General features: G+C 46.8%; 1 non-coding gene and 1 pseudogene across 1 annotated transcript; both read right to left on the bottom strand.

The window, feature by feature from the left end:
- Positions 1–8,725: 8,725 nt before the first annotated feature.
- Positions 8,726–8,861, bottom strand: LOC146076306 (U2 spliceosomal RNA; annotated as a pseudogene).
- Positions 8,862–13,262: 4,401 nt separating this feature from the next.
- Positions 13,263–13,403, bottom strand: LOC146076524 (U4 spliceosomal RNA). The gene has a single exon (XR_014473924.1). It is a non-coding gene; the product is annotated as a U4 spliceosomal RNA (small nuclear RNA).
- Between the last annotated feature and the right edge of the window lie 10,094 nt (positions 13,404–23,497).

Below are 23,497 nucleotides of genomic sequence, written 5' to 3'. Positions count from 1 at the left end.
GATCTAGATTGTGCGGATCGGGCCCTAGTCGTCCTGGTGTGTACCCAGCATTAGATATGCTGTCCCGTGGCTCGAGAGGTCACTCCACTGATAAAACATGCTGCACATATGATCAGTCGGCTTTGCTTGCGGTCTTGTGCAAACTGTATGTGCTTTTTAAGCACATACGATCACTCGTTTGATCTCTCTTACGTAAAAAGCTACAATCAGGTCATATGCAGGTCATTTGTGTATGGCCAGCTTAAGTTTAAGAGATGGGCATGCCTATGATGTTTGACTACCTGTAATACCCCTTTCACATTGCAAAAAAAACCAAGTTGATCCCGTGTTGTTGCAGGGTCGACCCGGGTCTCTGTGCAATCTAAAAGGGCATTTTTAAATTTACCAGGTCCAGCAACCTAGCATTCCAACCTGGGTTAAAAGAAGTGTTAATCCAGGGTTGGACCCAGATTGCTGTGCAGTATGAATGGGTAACTCAAGTGGAGCGACTCGGGTCTGGTTTACACTATGGAAGAGGCAGCACTTGGAGGCAGCGTCAGCTGCAAGGGATGCCTCCTTCCCTTCCCCAGATGACACTCCGCCCTGCCAGGTCGCTGTGGGGAGCCAAACATCGCAAATACCTGGAATCTCACAACTTATAAGTGCATTTTCTCTGTGTTCCCCAAATCCCTCAGAACCAAAACACCTACTGAGGAGAAAAATGGTCAGTGGGACCTCGTCTCCAAAGCTTAGAAAGACCCCATCTCTCAATCCCTGAAGGAGTTAGGGTCAGTGGACTTCCCTCAGCCTGCGGCTTGGGGTCATCCCAATTTTCCCAGGTTTGGCCAAAGTGTCCCCTGGGGATCAGAGACTTCCGTTCTCTCTGAGAGGATTTAGCCTCAGTACATGAAGAGCAGGGCAGCCCAAAAGGGTCATGCCTACAGCCCAATATTTGTTACAAAAACAAAAATAAAACATAAATAAATAAGCCCCAGCCAAAAGGCCAGGGTAGGAGTATAAAAATATACCTGCCCTAGTCAGAAGGCCGAGTAAAGGGAAGGTTGGACCTCGGTTGGACCTCATAGGCAAGTATAATGCCACTGCACACTACACTTGACCATAACCAACATTTCGGAAACTGAAGATAGCCCACTTGGCAAAATAACTGAATTGAAACTCTGTAGGAAACTAAGGAATGCTCAACTGGCAACTGAGGATAGCACACTTGGTGAAATAACTAAACTAAAGTTCTGCAGGTCCAATGCTGGTGAGATGAGATCATAGGAGGATGACTACACAGAGAAATCAGAACCAGCAGCTGAAGGAATGGCAGGAACCCAAGCAGCAAGTACTGGTAGAAAAACTGCAGCAACACTCACTAGCAGTATTGCAAGGAGTTGCACCAGCAACAGGAAGTACCAACCCTCGGAATTTTACCCACCAAAGGTGCTGCCATTATTCCTGGACCTCCAGCAACGGTCAGGAATACCCCAGAAGTAAATATCCCCCTCCAAGAAACAGGATGGTGGCACTTATACCCAGAGCCAGCGGCGAACGATCACCGGACCCGCCAGTGACCTTTGGGTGCATGCCAGAGAAGCGGATGGACTGAAGATGCCGGATGGGTGAGTATGCAGCGACCCTTCTGTGGCGGCCCATGACATATGACCGTGATGATGAAAACATTTGAGTGCCTGGTTCTGAACCACCTGAAAGCTGTGACTGGCCACCAGCTAGCCCCATCCAGTTTGTCTACTGATCAAATCGATGTGTCGAGGATGCAGTCGCATTGGGCCTGCACTACATTCTGCAGCACCTGGATATACCTGGTACTTATGCAAGGGACTTGTTTGTCTACTTCAGCTTGGCCTTCAACATAATCCTCCCCAACATCCTCCACCCTAAACTACTCTGCCTAGAAGTCCCTGAAGCTACCTGTTCATAGATTGTGGACTTCTTAGCTGATAGAAAATAGATAGTGAAAGCAAGGAAATTCACCTCCCAAGTGTGGTCCATCAGCACAGAAGCCCCGGGACTGTGTACTTTCACCACTGCTCTTCTCTCTGTACACCAACACCTGCAAATCAGAGGCACAATCAGTAAAGTTATTCAAATTTGATGATGACAGTACTATAATTGTCCTCATCAAGGATGGGAAGGAATCGTCCTACAGACGAGAAAAGGACTGATTGGCCCAGTGGCACAGCAGCAACCATCTAGAGCTCAACCCACTAAAAACCATTGTGATGGTAGTGGTAGTGATGTTCCTCCGCTAACAATTGCTGACAGTGTGTTGTTGCTAGTGGACTCCTTCAAGTTCCTGGGGACCACAAATGGGGTACCAACACTGAGACTGTTGTTGGAATAGCACAGTAGAGGCTGGTATTCCTTAGGCAACTGAGAAAGTTCAACATCCCACAGAAGCTCCTTCACTTCTACTCTGCGATTGTGGAGTCTGTACTGTGTTCCTCGATACTGGTCTAGTACGGCTCCGCCAGCCAAAGAGACAAATGCAGACTCCAAAAGGTAGTCATTACTGCAGATAAGATCATCAGGGTGGACCTTCCATCTGTCCAGGACCTGTACTTGTCCAGAGCAAAAAGCGTGCAACGAAGATAGTCAAGGACCAACTACATCCTTGCCATGGCTTGTTTAACCTGCTGCCATCAGGCAGATGCTTCATTGCCATTCCCACCAGGTCCATCAGAAACCTAAAAAGTTTCTTCCCTCAAGCAGTTAACCTGCTGACACATGAACTCCTAAACATCTCACTGTCTAGTCGCGCCATAACCCTCTACACATAATTTAACTCTGTGTCCCCATGGAATATCTTTCAGTATAACTGTACGTGTTCCCCCACCTGTGTATATTGTATACTGTTTACCTGTTTACTTGTTACCCTCCTGGCTGATGCACAGCAAACCGAAAACAAATACCTAGTATATGCAAGTATACATGGCCAATATAGCTGATTCTGATTAACTATGGTTTATAAAGCAACAATGAGAAAATGATTCTTGTAATGACTGTTTCCGTCTTCAGGTAGTAATTATAATTTGGAATTCCATTTACCACACCCTTAACAAATGAACTTTGTAGTTTATTTCAGCACCACCCTCATCCATCACCTGTTTACCATTTGTTCAAAAGAAGTAGGAATGGCAAATCTGCAGCCCAGCTCTTCTAGATCAGCGGTTCCCAACCTCTTTTCTTTCCCGTACCCCTTTTCATTTACAAGTACCTCCTCCTCTCAATTTGACATATAGACAGTACTCACGAGTTGATTGGACGTAACTGGTATGTGTATCCTTATGTGTGTCCTTATATTAATGAGTGGCGAAGAAGTAGTTTGTGGTCAGGAATTGGGTCCCTGTGTGTGTGGCTGCTGGTTGTGTATTGTCTCTGGGGTTCCTGCTAATACCTGTTGGATTAATGCCTCTGTTTCCTCCACCCATGTCAGCGCGGGGCAGATGAACACTGATGTCTGAAGGCAGCATGAGTAGCTCCTAGTGGATTGCTGGTTGGGCATAAGCACAAGGAGATGCTGATGTCACTGCAGATGGAACCAGAAGTGATGCAACAAGGTTCACCTTCATGGCAACGGGAGACTTCTTCCAAAAGTACCAATATTATTTTCAAATACCCCCAAATGGTCTGATGTGTACCCCCAGGGAAACACGTACCCCAGGATGAGAATCAGGAAAATAATATCACTCTTTCCAAACATTGATATTATTTTAAATGGAATAATGGAGACCTGCGCTTGATGGACGTGTGTTTGTGTGACAGTTTGACACCATCAGAATCTATAGGCTACAATGGATGAAGGACAATAATGTCTTAGTGCAAAAAACTCTTTATTGGTCACAATGGCAGTAAAGTACAAGTGAAATTGCAGAAAAAAAGGGAAGCGATAGAAGTCTCACAATTACCGCTGCACCAAAAGGGTGTCTGCAGTCTAATTGTGTAGTGTTCTGGGTGGGTACCGTATGTTGTGGGTACCTTGCCAGCGCTTGCAAATAAGTCTGTGTCTCTCCCATCCATGCATGCACGTGGTAAGCAGTATTAAACATGATGCCGCCAGTGTATTGGGCATTCAGTGTACTACAAATGGTTGCAAGGGCGAATGGGTTGTTGAATGGTTAGCAGATGGTAATGTGGGGGAACTGGGGGGGTGGCAATTAAAAGTCAATAACGGGTGGGTGTTGGTGCACAGGTGGCACCAGAGGCTGGCATCCCTGACCTCTGATGAGTTTGAAGAAACTCAGGGAGCCCAAGGTGTGCTCCCAACACCCAGTGCAGTAACCTAAATCGTGCATAGGGGGCTGTACATATTTATGGACCCTCTCCCAAAGGAGAAGGGCCCCATTACTCCCTTAACCCCTCTCAGCCGTAAGGCCGAAGAGGGGAAAAAAGGGATCGATGGGTAATCTTCGCCGGAGCTCAGAGAGACCCTCTTTTCTCAACCTCCGGAAGGGTTAGGACGGTGGGTTCTCCGCACCTGAAGGTTTGGAGAGACCCACAGTAGGCTTCCCTCTGCCTTGCGACTCGCGGTTGTCATCGAGGGACCGAAGCTCTCCCCAAAAGGATGATCGCTTCGGTACTTTGGGGAGTGGATGGCCCATAAGGGTCATACACACAGCCCAAAAAAAGTGACACACTACAGAAAACGTGAAAAGTGAACAAATGTGAGAAGAAGAGAACTAAATATTAAACAGAATGCCGGGGTTGGGGTGTGAAAAATTGTCCTACCCCAGCCAAAAGGCCCAGGGTAAGGGGAGAGTGCACAGTGCAAGTGCCATACTTTTGCATAGTGATTTTGGGATCACCAGTGCATGTTCCGGCACCCCCAAGTTTCCCCGGGGGCACAGTGCAGCCTCGAGCTCCAGGCAACCAACCAGTCAGCTTCCGACCAAGTGTTTCTCTGCTCCCACCTAGGGCACTTTGCAGCCCCTGGCCTGAGAATGGATACTCCACTGGGCTTTTCGATTGACTCCTTTAGGGGTTATGGCCCCCTCAGAAGAGCAATCTACTCAGTCTCAGTGTTTCTTACATCTCAAGGTTAAGCAGGGTTGCCGACCCTCCCGGAATTTGCGGGAGTCTCCCGAAAATCGGGTCCTTCCTCCCGGCCCCCGGAAGGGTGGGCAACCCTCCCGGAATCAGGGGGACCCCCACTGAGCCCCCCGATCGCAGCATTTATATGCCACAATCCGCGGGTCTCAGGGGAGGGGGCGGAGCTAAAACGGCACAATCGTGACGTTTTAGCCCCGCCCCCTCCATGGATAACATATTTCGGCTATTTGTTGTAATAGGGGTGGGGCTTAATGACGTCACAGTTAAGCCCCACCCCCAAATCGCGTAATGCAAGATTCCTCTCCGGGCTTCTCCCAGAGAGGATTTTTTGAAAGTCGGCAACCCTGAGGTTAAGGTACTAAGCTGGGCTTTTAGCTGTCTCCCCATCAGAGGCTACGAACCTCTGGAATGGAAGTAATCTAATCAGTCCCAGAGTTTCTCCGCTCCTTGGGAATGGATACTAAACTAAGCTTTTCACTCTGTCATCCTTCAGGGGCTACAACCCCCATCAAGAGAGTATACTACTGGGCCCAGTGTTTCTCCCCCCCCCCCTTTCCAGTGGGTTTACGGAAACAACAACTCCCACCATCTGGCAGAGGTGAAGGTACTCAGCCAGACTTTTCCCCACTCCCAGGCATGAGGGGTCCCACACCCTCCGCCCATCAGAGCAGTTACTCAGTCCAGCCTTTCTCTATTCTCTGCCGGAGGCCAGTCCATACCCACTGATAAGAACTGATTTTTTTTATTGAAAAAGCAGGTCTTTATTGTATATAAAGAATGCAAAAAACAGACGATAACAAATATCACACATATACCGTGTCACAGCACAGCTAAAACACAGTACACATGCAAACAGTATAGTACATATTATAAAATACAGCACAAGACTATGTGACTATACTTACACTATAGACTATACTATGCACTATGCATTCTAACGCTAACATTTATACAACAGTATACAAGACTATGGGTGTGGAGGGTAAGGGGGTGGAGGGAGGGGGGAATCACATGCCTGAAGCTTTATTGACCAGACAGACACATATAAGGGGAGGGCACTAAATAAAAAGACATCAACAAAACAACAGGCATTGTGAAGTGAGGGGGAAGGGGCCACTGTCCCAAAGTCTTATAATACAGTCCAAACAAGGGGAAAGGACCAGAAGAAAAGGGGTTTAGTCCTCTTCTTCCTCAGGGCTATCCCAAATACAATAGTCTCTGAGCAGGCTGTGAACCAGCCTGCGGCAGTCCTGGACGGACATTCTCTCCCTCCGCAGTATGAGACAACTGTGCGTAGGCACAGTCCCAGAAGATGTGCATGGAGGTTTCTTCATGCACAAAGCACCAGGGACAATGTCTATACCTACACAAGTTTCGGGAGTGCATGAATGCCTTGTGAGGCAAGCCCCCCTGAATGGCCATCCATGACATGTCCTTGTGTCTATTTGTGAGCCTTTTGGAGGCCTCATACTCCCAGACAAACTTCTGATGAGTTTGAAGAAACTCAGGGAGCCCGAGGTGTGCTCCCACCACCAGTGCTGTGCCTAAACACGTGCATAGGGGGTTGTGCGATCGATGGACCCTCTCTCAAAGGAGAAGGGCCCCATTTTTCCCCTAACCCCTCTCAGCCATAAGGCAGAAGAGGTAAAAAAAAGGGATCGGTGGGTCCACTTCGCAGGAGCTCAGAGAGACCCTCTTTCCTCAACCCCCGGAAGGGTCAGGACGGTGGGTCCTCCGCACCCGAAGGTTTGGAGAGACCTGCATTAGGCTTCCCTCCACCTTGCGGCTCGGGGTCACCCTCGAGGGGATGGAAGCTCTCCCCAAAAGGATGAGAGCTTCGGTACATTGGGGAATGTTAGGCCCATAAGGGTCAACCACACAACCCAAAAAAAATAAGTGACAAAATACAGAAAACGTGGAAAAGTGCACGAACGTGGAGAAGGAAGAGAAATAAATAATAAAGAGGACCCCAGCCAGAAGGCCAGGGTGGGGGTGTGAAAAATTGTCCTACCCCATCCAAAAGGACGAGGTAAGGATGTGCCGCCTAACCTAGAGGGGAAGTGCGCAGTGCAAGTGCTTACTTGTGCAAGGTGATTTTTGGGATCACCCGTGCAGGTTCGGCACCCCCGAGTTTCCCCGGGGGCACAGTGCAGCTTTGGACACCAGGCAGCCGATCAGCGTCCGACCAAGTGTTTCTCTGCTCCCATCGTAGGCAGTGGTGTATCTAGGTGCCGGGAGTGCCCGGAGCAAGGGCATGTTTCGGCACCTCCACCCCCCCCCCCCCCGATTTATAGTAGGCAGGGCTCTTGTACGGCAAAAAGGGGGCGAGGCCGTACATTATACCACACACCGTAATGCCCATTGCACATTTTAGTGAACTTTGCAATACCCATTACACATAAAGCCACAAGCCATAATGCCAATTACACATAAGGCCACTCATGATGCCAATTACATACTATATAACAAGGGGGGGGGGTTGAGGAGAAAGGGAGAAAGCAGGGGAGACAGGGAGAGGTACTTGGGAGACAGGGCGGGGTACAAAGGGAGATCAGGACTGGGGATAAAGAGAGGTAGAGGGGACTGGTGAGTCAGGGAAGGAGAAGGGGGAGAGATGGGACTGGTCAGATGGGGGGGAGTGGGGGGGGGGGACTGCAGAGACTGAGGGGGGTGCTGGGGACCCTGTAAGAGAGGAAGAAGAGGGGCTAGGGAGACAAAGGCAGTCCCTCTTGTACCATAATTGCAGCTGCCACAATGCTGACACCCAGAAGATATATGGAATAAAAAAAAGACTAATTGCATTATAATGCACTAATGAATGTAGATGTGCCACAATAATTGACTGTCTCACCAGGTCTCACTCAGCTTCTCAGCAGGGTCTCCCGGCGTCGGCATTGACACTGTTGTCCTGCTCACAGCAGGGTCTCTCCGTGCTGGCTGCGACACTGTTGTCCTGCTCACAGCAGGGTCTCCCAGTGCCGGCATTGACACTGTCCACCTGCAGGGTCTCCCGCACAGGCTGCGGCGCATTACCGTTCCCAGCAGGTGACACGCAGGAGCGGAGGAGACAACCTACGCTGACTAGGGACTGCGGCGCTGACACCACAGCGGGTGAGCAGGCTTGCTAGGAAAGCGGGGGAGCGGGCTTGCTGGGGGAGCCGGCGGCAGAGTGCACGGCTCTGGCGCCGTGGGATATTTCTGCGCCTGGAGCACGTGCTCCGCCGGCTCCACCGTAGCTACGCCACTGATCGTAGGGCACTTTCCAGCCCCTGGCATGGGAATTGGTACTCCACTGGGCTTTTCGAATGACTCCCTTAGGGGTTGAGGCCCCCTTGGAAGAGCAATCTACTCAGTCTCAGTGTTTATCCGGTCCCAAGGTTAAGGTACTAAGCTGGGCTTTTCACAGTCTCCCCATCAGAGGCTACAAACCTCTGGAACAGGAGCCATCTACTCAGTCCCAGCCTTTCTCCGCTCCCTGGGAATGTATACTAGACTGAGCCTTTCGCTGTCTCATCCTTCGGGGGCTACGAACCCCATCAAGAGAGCCAAACTACTAGGCCCAGTGTTTCCCCCCCCCCCCCCCCCCTCCTACCAGTGGGTTTACGGAAACAACACCTCCTACCACTGGCAGAGGTGAAGGTACTCAGCCAGACTTTTCACCACTCCCAGGCATGAGGGGTCCCAAACCCTCCGCCCATCAGAGCAGCTACTCAGTCCAGCCTTTCTCTATTCTCTGCCAGAGGCCAGTCCATACCCACTGATAAGAACAGATACTACACTTGATCTTAGCCAAAAGGCTGAGAAGCGGACAAACTTCTGATGGTGCACTTCCCGCTGAGCTTCTACTACGACCGTCCCTCGGCGCTTCCATCACGATTCTTCTGCCGGGGTCTGCAAGCAGTGCAGGAGACAGTTGATTCATCCACTTACCTTTCACCAAGTCCCCCCCCCCTGTGGAGTGGAGCGCACGGCACTCCACTGACAGCGCACTCCAGGCAGACGCAGTGTCACTGATACTGCCTACCCGGAAGCTAGCTCAGTGTGTAGCACCGTGGAACAAGAGCAATGACCATCCATAATACATAGTCCCTAGAATTACAGTTCATCCAAAAAAACCTATGTAGGGATAGCCATCGACTATCAATGTTCCCAAAACATTGATGGTTGGGACCTAGTGCTCAATGGTTTTGGCATCAATAGGTGAGGGTTGATTAGTTTTATGCCATCGATGGATGGCATCCGATGATGATTCCCCCCCCCCCCCCCCTACCAGTTGTCAGACAGCGATGCAGCCCTGGGCAGTAGCAGCTATGATACATGGCTGGGCATGTGTGCGCGTGCACAGCATTGGTGGGCGTCGCTGGCTGACGCTCAGCTTGGCTGTGTTCATAAACTATACGCCCAGGACAGTGGACCCTGCCCTATCCTGGACCCCGCCCCCCTCTGTCCAGCAGTCTCCAGTGTGAAGCACTTCCCCTAGCTGTACATACAACAGTCTGTGGTCTATCACAGAATCACGCAACACAACTTGCTGGGACTCGGAGGCTTCAGGCTTTCAGTACAGTATCCTGCATCGATGTGTAGATGGCCATCCCTTAACCTATGTACAAAAATAACCCACAGGCAAATCAGTCAAAGAAAATTATTAGCTCCGCCCCCGACATCCGTGAAGCCCCGCCCCTGTGTTTTGATTGGCACACAGGACAATTAGGGATGGCCCTCGACTATCGATAATTTGAAATCATCGATGGTTCATGGCCGATATTGAATACTATTGCCATCGAAGGGGGAGAACCAGATGGTTTCCCTCCATCGATGGAATAGCAAAACAATGTTTTGCTTTTTTTTTTTCAAAGTGCCGGGGCACGGAGCATAGCTCCGCCCCCGAGACCCGTGAAGCCCCGCCCCCGTGTTTGCATTGGCCTAAAGGCCAATCAATTAAACACAATGGATGACCATCGATATCTAAAAATATCGATGGTCATCCATTACATAGTTTAATACTATAGTGGCCAGTTGCAGAATTGCCATCGATATCAATGGCAAGGATGGCCATCCCTACCTTATTCCCTAATTAGGGATGGCCATCGACTATCGATGATTCGAAATCATCGATGGTTCATGGCCGATGTCGAATACTTTTGCCATCGATGGGGGAGAACCAGATTGTTTCCCTCCATCGATGGAACAGCAAAACAATGTTTTGCTTTTTTTTTTCAAAGTGCCGGGGCACTGAGCATAGCTCCGCCCCCGAGACCCGTGAAGCCCCGCCCCCGTGTTTGCATTGGCCTAAAGGCCAATCAATTAAACACAATGGATGACCATCGATATCTAAAAGTATCGATGGTCATCCATTACATAGTTTAACACTATAGTGACCAGTTGCAGAATTGCCATCGATATCAATGGCAAGGATGGCCATCCCTACCTTATCCCCTAATAAGGGATGGCCATCGACTATCGATGATTCGAAATCATCGATGGTTCATTGCCGAGGTTGAATACTTTTGCCATCGATGATGGAGAACCAGATGGTTTCCCTCCATCGATGGAACAGTAAAACAATGTTTTTCTTTTTTTCTTTTTTAAGTGTCGGGACACTGAGCATAGCTCCGCCCCCGAGACCCGTGAAGCCCCGCCCCCATGTTTGCATTGGCCTAAAGGCCAATCAATTAAAAAAATGGATGACCATCGATATCTAAAAATATCGATGGTCATCCATTACATAGTTTAATACTATATTGGCCAGTTGCAGAATTGCCATCGATATCAATGGCAAGGATGGCCATCCCTACCTTATCACCTAATTAGGGATGGCCATCGACTATCGATGATTCGAAATCATTGATGGTTCATGGCCGAAGTCGAATACTTTTGCCATCGATGGGGGAGAACCAGATTGTTTCCCTCCATCGATGGAACAGCAAAACAATATTTTGCTTTTTTTTCCAAAGTGCCGGGGCACGGAGAATAGCTCCGCCCCCGAGACCCGTGAAGCCCCGCCCCCGTGTTTGCATTGGCCTAAAGGCCAATCAATTAAACACAATGGATGACCATCGATATCTAAAAGTATCGATGGTCATCCATTACATAGTTTAACACTATAGTGACCAGTTGCAGAATTGCCATCTATATCAAAGGCAACGATGGCCATCCCTACCCTATCCCCTAATTAGGGATGGCCATCGAATTTCGATGATTCGAAATCATCGATGGTTCATGGCCGATGTTGAATACTTTTGCCATCAATGTGGAGAACCAGATGGTTTCCCTCCATCGATGGAACAGTAAAACAATGTTTTGCTTTTTTTTTTTTAAAGTGCCGGGACACAGAGCATAGCTCCGCCCCCGAGACCCTGAAGCCCCGCCCCCGTGTTTGCATTGGCCTAAAGGCCAATCAATCAAACACAATGGATGACCATTGATATCTAAAAATATCGATGGTCATCCATTACATAGTTTAGCACTATAGTGGCCAGTTGCAGAATTGCCATCGATATCAATGGCAACGATGGCCATCACTACCCTATCCCCTAATTAGGGATGGCCATCGACTATCGATGATTCAAAATGGTTCATGGCCGATGTTGAATACTTTTGCCATCAATGATGGAGAACCAGATGGTTTCCCTCCATCGATGGAACAGTAAAACGATGTTTTGAGGGTTTTTTTAAGTGCCGGGACACAGAGCATAGGCCCCCGCCCCCCCGTGTTTTGATTGGCCCACATGCCAATCAATTAAACACAATGGATGACCATCAATATGTAAAAATATCGATGGTCATCCATTGCATAGTTTAACACTATTGATGGCCAGTTGTCGAATTGCCATCGATGCCAACCATCGATGGCAATGATGGCCATCCCTACCCCTAATATATAGTCCCTTGAAGTATAGTTTCCCAAAAAACCTATGTTCAAACACATCCCTTATAGTAGGGATGGCCATCGACTATCGATGTCCCCAAAACATCGATGGTTGGGACCTAGTGCTCAGTGTTTTGGGCATCGATAGTGGATGGTCGAATAGTTTTATACCATCGATGGATGGCTTCCGATGGTAAAAGTTGTGGGCGCATGCGTCCAGCGGCATCGCTGCGGGCAGCCCGTCCCGCCAGAAGGTGCACGCAAGCGCAAAATAAACTTAAACTGGATTGATCGCTAAAGCTTCTTCTGCGCATGCGCGCAGATCCCAGCCGAGCAGGCTGCCCGCAGCGACCCTTCCCGTAGCTCTGCGCATGCGCAGCTAAGCGATAGGGATGGCCATCGACCATCGATTATTTGAAATCATCGATGGTTCATGGCCGATGTCGAATACTTTTGCCATCGATGGGGGAGAACCAGATGGTTTCCCTCCATCGATGGAACAGCAAAACGATGTTTTGCTTTTTTTTTTTTCAAAGTGCCGGACACGGAGCATAGCTCCGCCCCCTGACACCCGCGAAGCCCCGCCCCCGTGTTTTGATTGGCCCACCGGCCAATCAATCAAACACAATGGATGACCATCGATATCTAAAAATATCGATGGTCATCCATTACATAGTTTAATACTATATTGGCCAGTTGCAGAATTGCCATCGATATCAATGGCAAGGATGGCCATCCCTACCTTTATGCCATCGATGGATGGCTGCCGATGGTAAAAGTTGTGGGCGCATGCGTCCAGCGGCATCGCTGCGGGCAGCCCGTCCCGCCAGAAGGTGCGCGCAAGCGCAAAAGAAACAAACTGGATTGATCGATAAAGCTTATTCTGCGCATGCGCGCAGATCCCGGTCAAGCAGGCTGCCCGCAGCGACCCTTCCCGTAGCTCTGCGCATGCGCTGCTAAGCGATAGGGATGGCCATCGATGATTCGAAATTATCGATGGTTCATGGCCGATGTCGAATACTTTTGCCATCGATGGGGGAGAACCAGATGGTTTCCCTCCATCGATGGAACAGCAAAACGATGTTTTGCTTTTTTTTTTTCAAAGTGCCGGGGACCGAGCATAGCCCCGCCCCCTGACACCCGCGAAGCCCCGCCCCCCTGTTTTGATTGGCCCACAGGCCAATCAATCAAACACAATGGATGACCATCGATATGTAAATGATCATCCATTGCATAGTTTAGCAGTATCGATGGCCTGTTGCAGAATTGCCATGATGGCAATGGCAACGATGACCATCCCTAGTATGTACTACATAGATCTATTATTCAACAAATTATTCAGTCTCCAGAGAGACTGTCAAAAATTGCCGATGCTGACTATATTTCAAGTCATCATGGCGGGGTATTGGGAAAAGTTTTCAAAAAGCAATAATCACGCCTCAGATTAACCTCATTGGCTATGATACTGCCACTGCGCAAAGCTAACTAAACTGTAGTAAAAAGCCAGGATCACCTTACACGCAATGCCGGCTAAGGCTATGGAGACACATCGTCATTAGTTCCTTAGAGCAGAGGATTGTGGGAGTAGATTTGCATTTCCTTTCATGGCAATTACCATCTCAGGCCACTAAGAGGGGAGTAGCCCAGCAGGAGGATATTAGGCTGAATTCAGAGATGGACACAATGGCACTGTTTAAAAGTTAACCTCTGAGGGGTTGGAGCTGGTGGACACGTGTAAATGTTTTACTTTTATAGTTTGAACAAATAAAAAAATTTGTACATTTCTATAAGCCCTGAAAATGAATACATTTAAAAAATATATATTGAATTATATTATAATTCATGCATTTAAAGTGTTAGTTAATATTCAATTCTAGCAAGAGACCCAGATATAATCTAATATATAAAAGCGAAAATTTGTCCTTCTGTCTTTCTATACAAATCAACAGTTTACAAGCGAACGTCATTTAATTTTACATACAAGCGTATTAAAACATGGCCGAGGCAACTAAAAAAATTCTAAATCAAAATTATTGTTATTTTGTTTATTATTATTTTTTTTCAAAATTATTGTTATTTTGTTTATTATTATTTTTTTTCAAAATTATTGTTAATTTTTAATTAATAAAAAAAAAACAATTGTAGCCGTACACTCGTTGTGGGGCCTCACGGCATATGGGTAGGCACTCGGAGCAAGCGTTTATTATGGAAGAGAGTTTAGCAGGCTTTGCCAGCATTCTCTGACTATACCAAATTACGCTTTGCGATTGGAGGTTGTATGTAAACAAACTTTGTTTGTTGCCAATATTACTTCAGAAATGATTTTCACAATGTTCTATTGTTTTGAAAATGAAGATCATGAAATATTATACACGAGCATGCATTTGTTCATAGGTGCAGACTGTGGCGTAACTATAGAGGGTGCAGGGGATGCAACTGCTATGGGGCCCGGCCGCTTGGGGGGCCCCGAGGACCCAACATGCTATCCCCTGCACCCTAGTTACGTCACGGTCTGCTCCCTTTTCATTATTGCCTCCCCCCCCCAAAAAAATAAATTGCGTTGCTGCGCTGAGTAATAGGGGTCTCCCACTTTAAGTTGATGTTGGCTCGCAGACGGAAGCCGGGAAGTGGAGTATGGTGGCTATGTGAAGCGCCAGACTAGAGGGCGCTCCAGCTGCACTCTCCATTGATCCATCAGGAGCAGAGTCCGTGGTCCTGCTGTCTATTTCCCGGCTGGCTGTAAATCTACGGAGCAGCGAGGACTGAAGAGCGCAGTGAGAAAGTGGCCAGGAAGCACACCGCAAGTGGGTGCCCGGCGGCTCCTTTACAAGAGGAGCACTGCAGTTCCATGTATGCTGCACAGTGATGTTGGAAGGAGAGCGGTACAGAGCTCAGCGCAGCAGAGTCGGGTGGCCGCTGACAGTCAGTCATCCATGCACACAGGTGGGCAGTGTACTACTCTCAGCTAGGAGCAGGTAACTGGGTAGGGGGATAGGTAGTGTTGTAGATGGGGGAGTGGCCCTGGTTATAGATGTGCTACTTTTACTACACCCCCACCCATTTCTGTATATTACATGTTTTGCCCTCACAGCCTGCACATACATGCTGACCCACCCCATAGGTGACAGCCTGGACCCCTCTCTGACCTGCAAGTCCCAGGCCCCCTCTCTGACCTGCACTTACCTGCTCCATCTCTGACCTGCACGTGCCTGCTCCATCTCTGACCTGCACGTGCCTGCCCTCCCTCTCTAACCTGCACTCACAGCACCTGTCCTCCCTCTCTGACCTTCACATAAGTCTTACCTGCTCCCCCTCTCTGACCTGCACATGCCCCCCCCCCCCCCACACACACACACACACATCTCTCTCCTACAGTGTGTATGTGCCTGCAACCCTGCCCCTGTAAGTGACAGCCTGCCTGAACTTTAAGTTCCCAAGCTGGCCCTGGATATATGTATTGTATATGTATGCCCCCATATAGTGCTCTGTCTGTCCATTTGTCAGTCTGTGCCCTCCCCCATCCATTTGTTAATCTGTCTATCTGTATGCTCTCTCCCTGATTCCATCTTTCCCTCTGACTCTCTCTCTCTCTCCCTGAAACACTCTCCCTGTATCTCTCTGGCAATGCATCTCTCTATTTCTCCATGATACCCTCTCTCTCTTGCTCCTCCCACTGTCGATTTGATACCCTGTCTCCCTGATTCCTTCTCTCTCTCTCTCTCTCTCTCTCTCTCTCTCTCTCTCTCTCTCTCCTCTCCCTCCCCTTTCTAACCCCTTTCTCTGTGACACCATGTCTCTCTCTTTTTCTCATTCCCTCTTTTTCCAGAAACCCTCTCAATTCCTGTCCCCCTCTATTTCCTCTCCCCAACACCCACTTTGTCTCCAACTGTCCTGTCCCCTAAGGTGCATCGCATGGACAACCACATGGGGGGCCCCTAAGCAAGATTTTTCTATGGGGCCCACAGAGTTCTAGTTACGCCCCTGGGTGCAGATTCTGTGGGTACTCAAGGGCCCGAGCACCCACGGAAATTGATGAGCACCCACTGCTGGACCGCCATATTAACTTGCTAATTTGCGGCTGCAGCACCCACATCGCCAGACCCGCCACCTGGGAAACAGTATGCCGGGAAGAGTGTATTCTGTCCGCGGAGTACCTGCACTGTGGGGGGAATTTATGTACCTGCACTGTGGGGGCATTTATGTATGTGGAACTCTGTTGCCGTAATTTGAATATTGGAGACAACTGTGCTCCGTAATATAAATTGGTATTATTTTGTGGCCACACCCCTTCCCCATGAAGCCACTCCTCTCTATTTTTGGCTTGAGCACCCACCAGCAAAAACATAAATCGGCACCTATGCATTTGTTTTTGTTTGGATTTAGAAATGTGTTAGCAGTTGTGAAATTTTATATTTCATTCCACGTATGATCTTCGTTAATATATAATTGTTCTTTTCTGGAACGCATAAAGTTGAAATAATAAAATGCCACCAAAGAGAAAAGAGCTAGATATGGTGGAAATTAAAACAATTCCACAAGGAATAAAATGTTAGCGGCAAATTAACAATCTTCTCGGACAGTGGAATCTCAAGAACAGAGATTTAGAAGACTGGAACATGATCGCGCAGCTCTTGCTGTAACCAGAGCGGGAAAATCTGAGGAAGAGAAAAACGTAAGGTGGGAAGTAATCGCACAATTCGTGCTGTTCGCAGAGCTGAGGAATCTCCAGAAGAAAGCAATGTTATTTATGCTGTGTGTTTAATATTTAAATAGATTTTTGTAAACACGCTTCAGGATCGTTTTCCGCATCCGCTCGCCACGTTTCGGGCTCGGTGGCTCGCTGCGCTTGCCACGCTTTGTAAAATACAACTCCGCGCCGACGTGGATAGTGGCGGTATGAACAGGTCGGGAGGATGCGTACCGCGTCCGCTCGCCACGCTTCGGGCTAACTTGGACAGTGGAGGTGTGCAAGGATGGAATGGCATGCATATCGGCAGGAAAACTAGGAAAATCGGCTGAAAATCGGTCGCAAATCGGCCGCTAAATCGTATGCGATATCGTATACGATTTAGATAAAATCGGGCGCCGTGATAATACACAAGCACCAAAAAATTTTTTTTTTTTTCATTTTTACCACTATAAAGAATTCCATTATCTTGGAAAAAATATTTTTTGCTATTTTTTGCCTGTTTTTTTCTTCAGGCAATCTAAGTAAGGCCATTTCCTTGCGGAAACAATTAGCCATTTTCACTAGAAAACACAAAAGATCTGGGATAAACTCAGTCAAGTTTTAAGGATTAAAAAGGGTTGAGTTTACCTAAAGGGTAAAAAAAGGGGCAGACTAGATGGGCCAAATGGTTCTTATCTGCCGTCAAATTCTATGTTTCTATGTTTCTAAGTTGTAATTTACCAAAGTACTATGAAACTGTAAAAATAATCTAATCTAATAATGCAAGTATTAACTATGATTTATAAAGTAACAATGAGGAAATGATCCTAGTAATGAAGGTGGAAACTTCTGTCTTCAGGAAGTGATTATAGTTTGGAATTCCACTTACCACACTGTTTTTTTAAAATTGAGTCATTTTTTATTATTTTTTCACAAATCAAACATAAACTACAACTTGAATTAGAAAAATATAGATAAATAAGTAAATAAATAAAAAAAACATAAAAAAAAATAAAAATAAATAATTACATTATAATATAAAAGACTATCACATGATAATCAATTATATCGTTACATTAACAGTATCTTATTTATGTGAATAATATTTATCATCTTTTATAATTATTTTAAGCTAAAAAGTCATATTCATACATAACATTTTTTACATCAATTTTTCAATTATCTTAAACATCAATTATCCTAAGAAAACATGTAAGGCCACTGTTAGCTATATAAAATATGCTGGATTAAAGAATGATCTGTAAATCATTCTGCCTATAACCAAAGGTGAAAAAATTACGTAAACAAAACAGAAAACACATTCTTATTTAATTAATGGAGTGTTGTGGGGATGCATATTTTGAAGTAAGCCATCGATACCAAATACGATTAAATTTGGATTCAGCCTTACGCGTAATATATAAATATCTCTCATGCTGCACTGTAGCATTAACTAAGGAATTCCAGGCCTTAAAGTCAGGTCCTGAGGAAGCCATCCAGAGTCTAGCTAGGCAGACTTTAGCCAATGTACATAAATTAATTGCATATTGCCTAGTATATTTATCTAGGGCATCGTCACCAGACACCCCAAGGCAGCAAAACCTAGGTGTTAGATTACTTTGGGGAATTCCTGTAACAGTTATGGCTTGTTTCACCTGGTCCCAAAATGATTTCACTATTGGGCAGTCCCACAATAGATGCCAAAAGGTTCCTGAGCTACCCTGACACTTAGGACATACCTCTGAAGCCCTCCCACCAAATTTTACCATTCTAGCTGGAGTCAGATAGGTTCTATGCAAAATGAACAATTGAATTTGCTGAAATCTAACCGAAGCAGTAGATTCTCGAGGACAAGCAAGTGCTTCACTCCATTCGTCCCCAGATAACCCACCCACTTCCATTTCCCATTTCTGTTGTAAATTTGGTAAGTCAGTGGTATGATGATATGTTAGAAGAAAGGAGTATATGTTTGAGAGAGAATGTTTAGAGCTTACCACACTGTTTACCATTTGTTCAAAGCAATAAGAAGTAGGAATGGCCAATCTGCAGTCCAGCATCACTCGAATAGTTCAATAACCAATTTCCCTGTTTGTATTTAATACAGAAAGGAATCGAGAAAATAATATCAATCTTTCCCAACATCAGGGTTGCCTACCCTCCCGGAATGGCCGGGAGGGTCCCGAAAATCTCCCGTGATCCGGCCCTCGGCGGGTGGGTCCGTGGGTAAAATGACGCGATTGCGTCATTTTAACCCCGCCCCCCGCAGTGCAATGCCTGAAATACCGGCATTGCACGACGGGGGGCGTGGCTAAAATTCCCCAACAGGAAAGTCTTCTGTGGCTCCGCCCCAATTTGCCTCTTTTTAACTCCCGGCGATGGCCCCACCCCCCTGCATAACAGAGCTGGCTGCCCTCTCACGGAAGGCAGCCAGCAAAAGTCGGCAAGTATGCCCAACATTGATATTATATTGATACATGCACAATAAATAAAATGAAAACATTAAATCTGACACATGCCAGAGAGGACACTGGGGAACTGGTGCTTTTATTGCTGCTTCCACAATGTGACTTTTGGATTCATTTTACCAATACATCTTGGCCCTTATTCTGGTTCATTCGCTCGTACAGGAATTAGCACAGGGACCAATGTTTTTCATATGCGCAGCAGCATTTCTGCATATGTGTATGTGCGTGTGAAGTCGGCGAGAAGGCTGGTCACCGAGTGCATGCTCCCAGCCTTGCGAGCGGGGGGTTGAGAGGGGCATGGGGCATTAGCATATGTGTACTCCCTGCATTTCATGGGTGTTCCCATTAAAACACTGGGGCGTACATATGCTAATGCGGTCGTCACGCTCGTGCAGGGGGCGGACAGCTGGCATAGCCGGATGTCAGCTGCTCGCCCAATTCCCTGCATTTCTTCGCTCATATGTACAATTGGTCTGGGCCACCATTACATATGCGGCCACCTTGGCCATCATTCAATGGTCGGCGACCATTGAAAGATGGGGGAGGTTCCCACTGGCATCCGAATGGTCGTTTGCAAGCCTTGCGAATGAATTCAGCGTGCAAATGGGTGGTGCGGGCTAACAATTCACAAGGGGGGGTTTGGTTCATTCGCAAGGGCATCCAAGAAAATGTACCAGAATAATGGCCCTTGTCACCAAAATTGATTACCCCTCGCAAAAAAAAAAATCTTTATATGTGGTCTATGCCATTTTGATCATTAGCCCGTTTTCAGGACACACAAATACAAGGGGCAGATAAGTGAATATATACTTACAGACAAGGAGCTAAGACGCCGCCAGTCCGCCCTCCCTCCAGGTCCGGGAGTTAACTTCTGGGTTTCAGACCAGAAGTGATGCAGCGCCAGTATACGAGACCGGGTGGCAGCGGGGGAGCACTGGAAAAAGTGCTAAATACATCGAAAGCAATCAAAGTGCACAAATGTGCATGTGCATACATAGTGCTTACATGAATATACTAAACATACTTGAATAAAAATGCATTATATATAAAACCTGTGTACTTGTATAAAAAAAACTGCAATTTGTACAAATACCACAAGATGTCACTGAGGAGACAAATTCCACATGTTCTGTGTTATAGTCTAAAACAGGCATGTCTGACCTGCAGCCCCTCTAGCTGTAATGAAACTACAAGTCCCATCATGCCTTGCCACAGTTTTGCTAACAAGGAATGCTAAAACTATGGCAAGGCATGCTGGGATGTGTAGTTTCACAACAGCTGGAAGGCTGCAGGTGGGAAATGTCTGGTCTAAAAGATGAATTTATAATAAAATAACAATGATTAAAAGCCATGCTTGTAAACTAATGTGAGGTCCTAAACATTACAATTACGGCATATCTATATATATTAAATCTTCAATATGGTCTGAGGTAAAAATGCAATATGCAAAAAGTAAAGTACATTTAAATGAATACCACAATGTGCTGATAATCGCAATACAGCTGATAATTAAATCATTATTGCAACTATATAAATAATTAAAAAATTGCAGTGCACATGGTTTTGCCCATTTTGGTTTTGCAAATTTGTACGGCAATCAGAGCTGAATAATGCTGCCCATACATATGTGAGATATTGCATGCAATCATTTGATTTCGGCCACCTCTGGCCGATAAATCGAATGATTGCATGCATTTTTAAGCTGAGATTCGATAGATATTATGAGCTACACATAATATTTATCGAATTGCATGAGCAATCGCATGTGGTTTTTAACCACATGCGATTGCTCGAATGCAATCAGCGGCGGGTTCGGGGAGAGGGGCCGGAATGGGGACCAGGGGCGGATCCAGGATAAAATTACAGGGGGGGGCACCATGATAAAAAAGGGTTTGGGTGGGGGAGGGGCGGTGTTAGTGGTGCCAGTGTACATGCTAAGAGAGCGGCAGGAGAGGGTGGGAATGGAATTAAAAATAGGCCCTGGCATTTAATGTACGCAGGCCCACCATGGCGACAAAAGTGAAGGATGTAGTTGTGCGCGCGCCAAAATTCACATAATGCCAAATGGATTGTGTCAAAATTCACATAATGCCACACGGATTGAGCCAAATGCATAAAATGCCATATGGATTGAGCCAAAATTCACATAATGCCACATGGATTTGGAAAAAATTCACATAATGCCACACGGATTGAGCCAAAATTCATATAATGCCACATGGATTGAGCCAAAATTCATATAATGCCACACGGATTGAGACAAAATTCACATAATGCCACATGGATTGAGCCAAAATTCATATAATGCCACACGGATTGAGACAAAATTCACATAATGCCACATGGATTGAGCCAGAATTCACATAATGCCACACGGATTGGGAAAAAATTCACATAACGCCACACGGATTGAGCCAAAATTCCCATAATGCCACATGGATTGAGCCAAAATTCACATAATGCCACACAGATTAAGCCAAAATTCACAATACACTTCATAAACAGGGACATTGTCCACCAAAGGCTCGCATTAAACATTTACACCATAATGTCCATTACACGTTAAGTTACACGCCATTATGTCCATTATGTATTATGCCAAACACCATAATGCCTATTAAAAATTATGCTACATAAGTGCTGCTTCTCTACATGCTCATTGCCAAGGGTTCCATGCTCATTGCCAGAGGTTCCATGCTCGTTGCCATGTGGGATTACATGCTCATTGCCAAGGGGGAATACATGCTCGTGGTAAATGGGGGACAGCCGCCGCTAGGCAGAAGTGATAGCCACTGACAGTGGCAGAGCCTGGCTGTATTCAGAGCACTGCAGGTCCCGGCTATTTGAAATAATACCCCTTTCACACCAGAAAATGCATTCCCAGGTTGGCCCCTTTTACACCAGCCTAGTCCCTGCATTTTCTGGTGTGAGGGGGAGAGAAATCCACCCCTCCCCCCTTTAACCAGTTATCTTATTTAACCGGCTATATCTTCGGAACCAACTTTCCCATTTACATGAGACAAGTATTATATTGAAGAACTTTTGAGTGGGCTTTGAATAATTTTGGTCCAGTGAAACTGGAACGTTTGGTTCCAGAGTAATCTGTCCTCAAAGAACATGAACAGCCATGAAATTTCATTTCAAAAATTAAAAAATCGGTTTACACACAATATCTCTAGAACCGATTGACCGATTTGGACCAGCCTGGTATCATATTGAAGGCCCAGCGATTTGGAATTGAATGAAATCAACCACAAGCTTCTGTGATGTCAGGGCAGCCGTCGGAATCGGGTGGGGGTCGGAATTGACGGGTCCCATATTATCCTATGGGGAAAAAACGTTACAGGTTTGCAGGCGATATCTCCGGTTCCCGGGGGGCTAGAGACACGGGGCTGGGCTCGTTGCAAAGCTCTGGTCCTCAGCTACAAAATAAATGACAGGGGGGCACGTGCCCGGGTGCCCCCCCCCCCTGAATCCGCCACTGATGGGGACCAGAGCTGGCGGTGGCGGAGGAGCGGAACCGGAGCGCTGGCGGGGAGCCGGTTCCTTAGTAGTGCCCCTTACACATGCCCGCAGTAGTGACCGGGTATGAAGCATGGGGTAAATCAGCAAAAAATTAGGATAATATCATAAAAAACGATATTGCGCTAATGTTTGAGCGCTGTGTTTTTATGGTAATGGTACAGAAATGTAAACTAGGCACTTATTAAGGTGTCCATACATGCACCGATTTTCCCGGTGCAATGCTATGCGATGAGATGTGCGCTCCTGCGGCATCTCATCGCACGGTACAAAAAGTATGTGCTGCACATACTTTTTGTACTGTCTTTTGCATCGCACAACGCATGCGATGCAATGCGATTTAGCACAAAACGCACAGCAAACTCGGTGCGTGTATGGGCACCTTCAGAGAGAGGGCAGGACAAGGAGGACTAGGGATAGCAGGAAGGTTTGAAAAAAATAAGAGAAAGAATAAACAAATAAATAAATAATAAAATATAATAAACAAATGAAAACTGGTGATGAATGTTTACAATCCTTTAAAGGATTAATTGGAGAGTCTCAGAATGTTTGTAGCCAATTCTAAATGAAGAAACTGTAAATAATTGCTATCTTGCCCTATCTAAATGTACCTGGAGTATGTTCAGCAGGTACTTCAAGGCGACAGTTAGGCGGCAATTGCTGGTCCGCGGCTTCAGCATATGCGGCTCGGCGGGAGTCTGTTTGATAACATCACCCTCCTTTCGGCTGTCTGGTGCGACGGTGTGCAGACTGTGGCGGTTTTTCTGAGCTCTATGTTACTCCATCCAACAAGTTTCACATCACTGGGATGCTTTATCAAGGATGGCTGCTTGTCTGCGCGGAAGTGCTGCATGTTAATACCGTCCTGCCCAGGGCCGGTGCTAGGGTGTTCGGCGCCCCCCTGCAAACTATACATTTGTG

Source organism: Crinia signifera, chromosome 4, assembly GCF_055691185.1.
Source record: "Crinia signifera chromosome 4, ASM5569118v1, whole genome shotgun sequence".
Taxonomy (NCBI): Eukaryota; Metazoa; Chordata; class Amphibia; order Anura; family Myobatrachidae; genus Crinia; species Crinia signifera.
The sequence above is the reverse complement of the archived record's forward strand: the minus strand, read 5'-3'. Positions and strand labels throughout refer to the sequence as shown.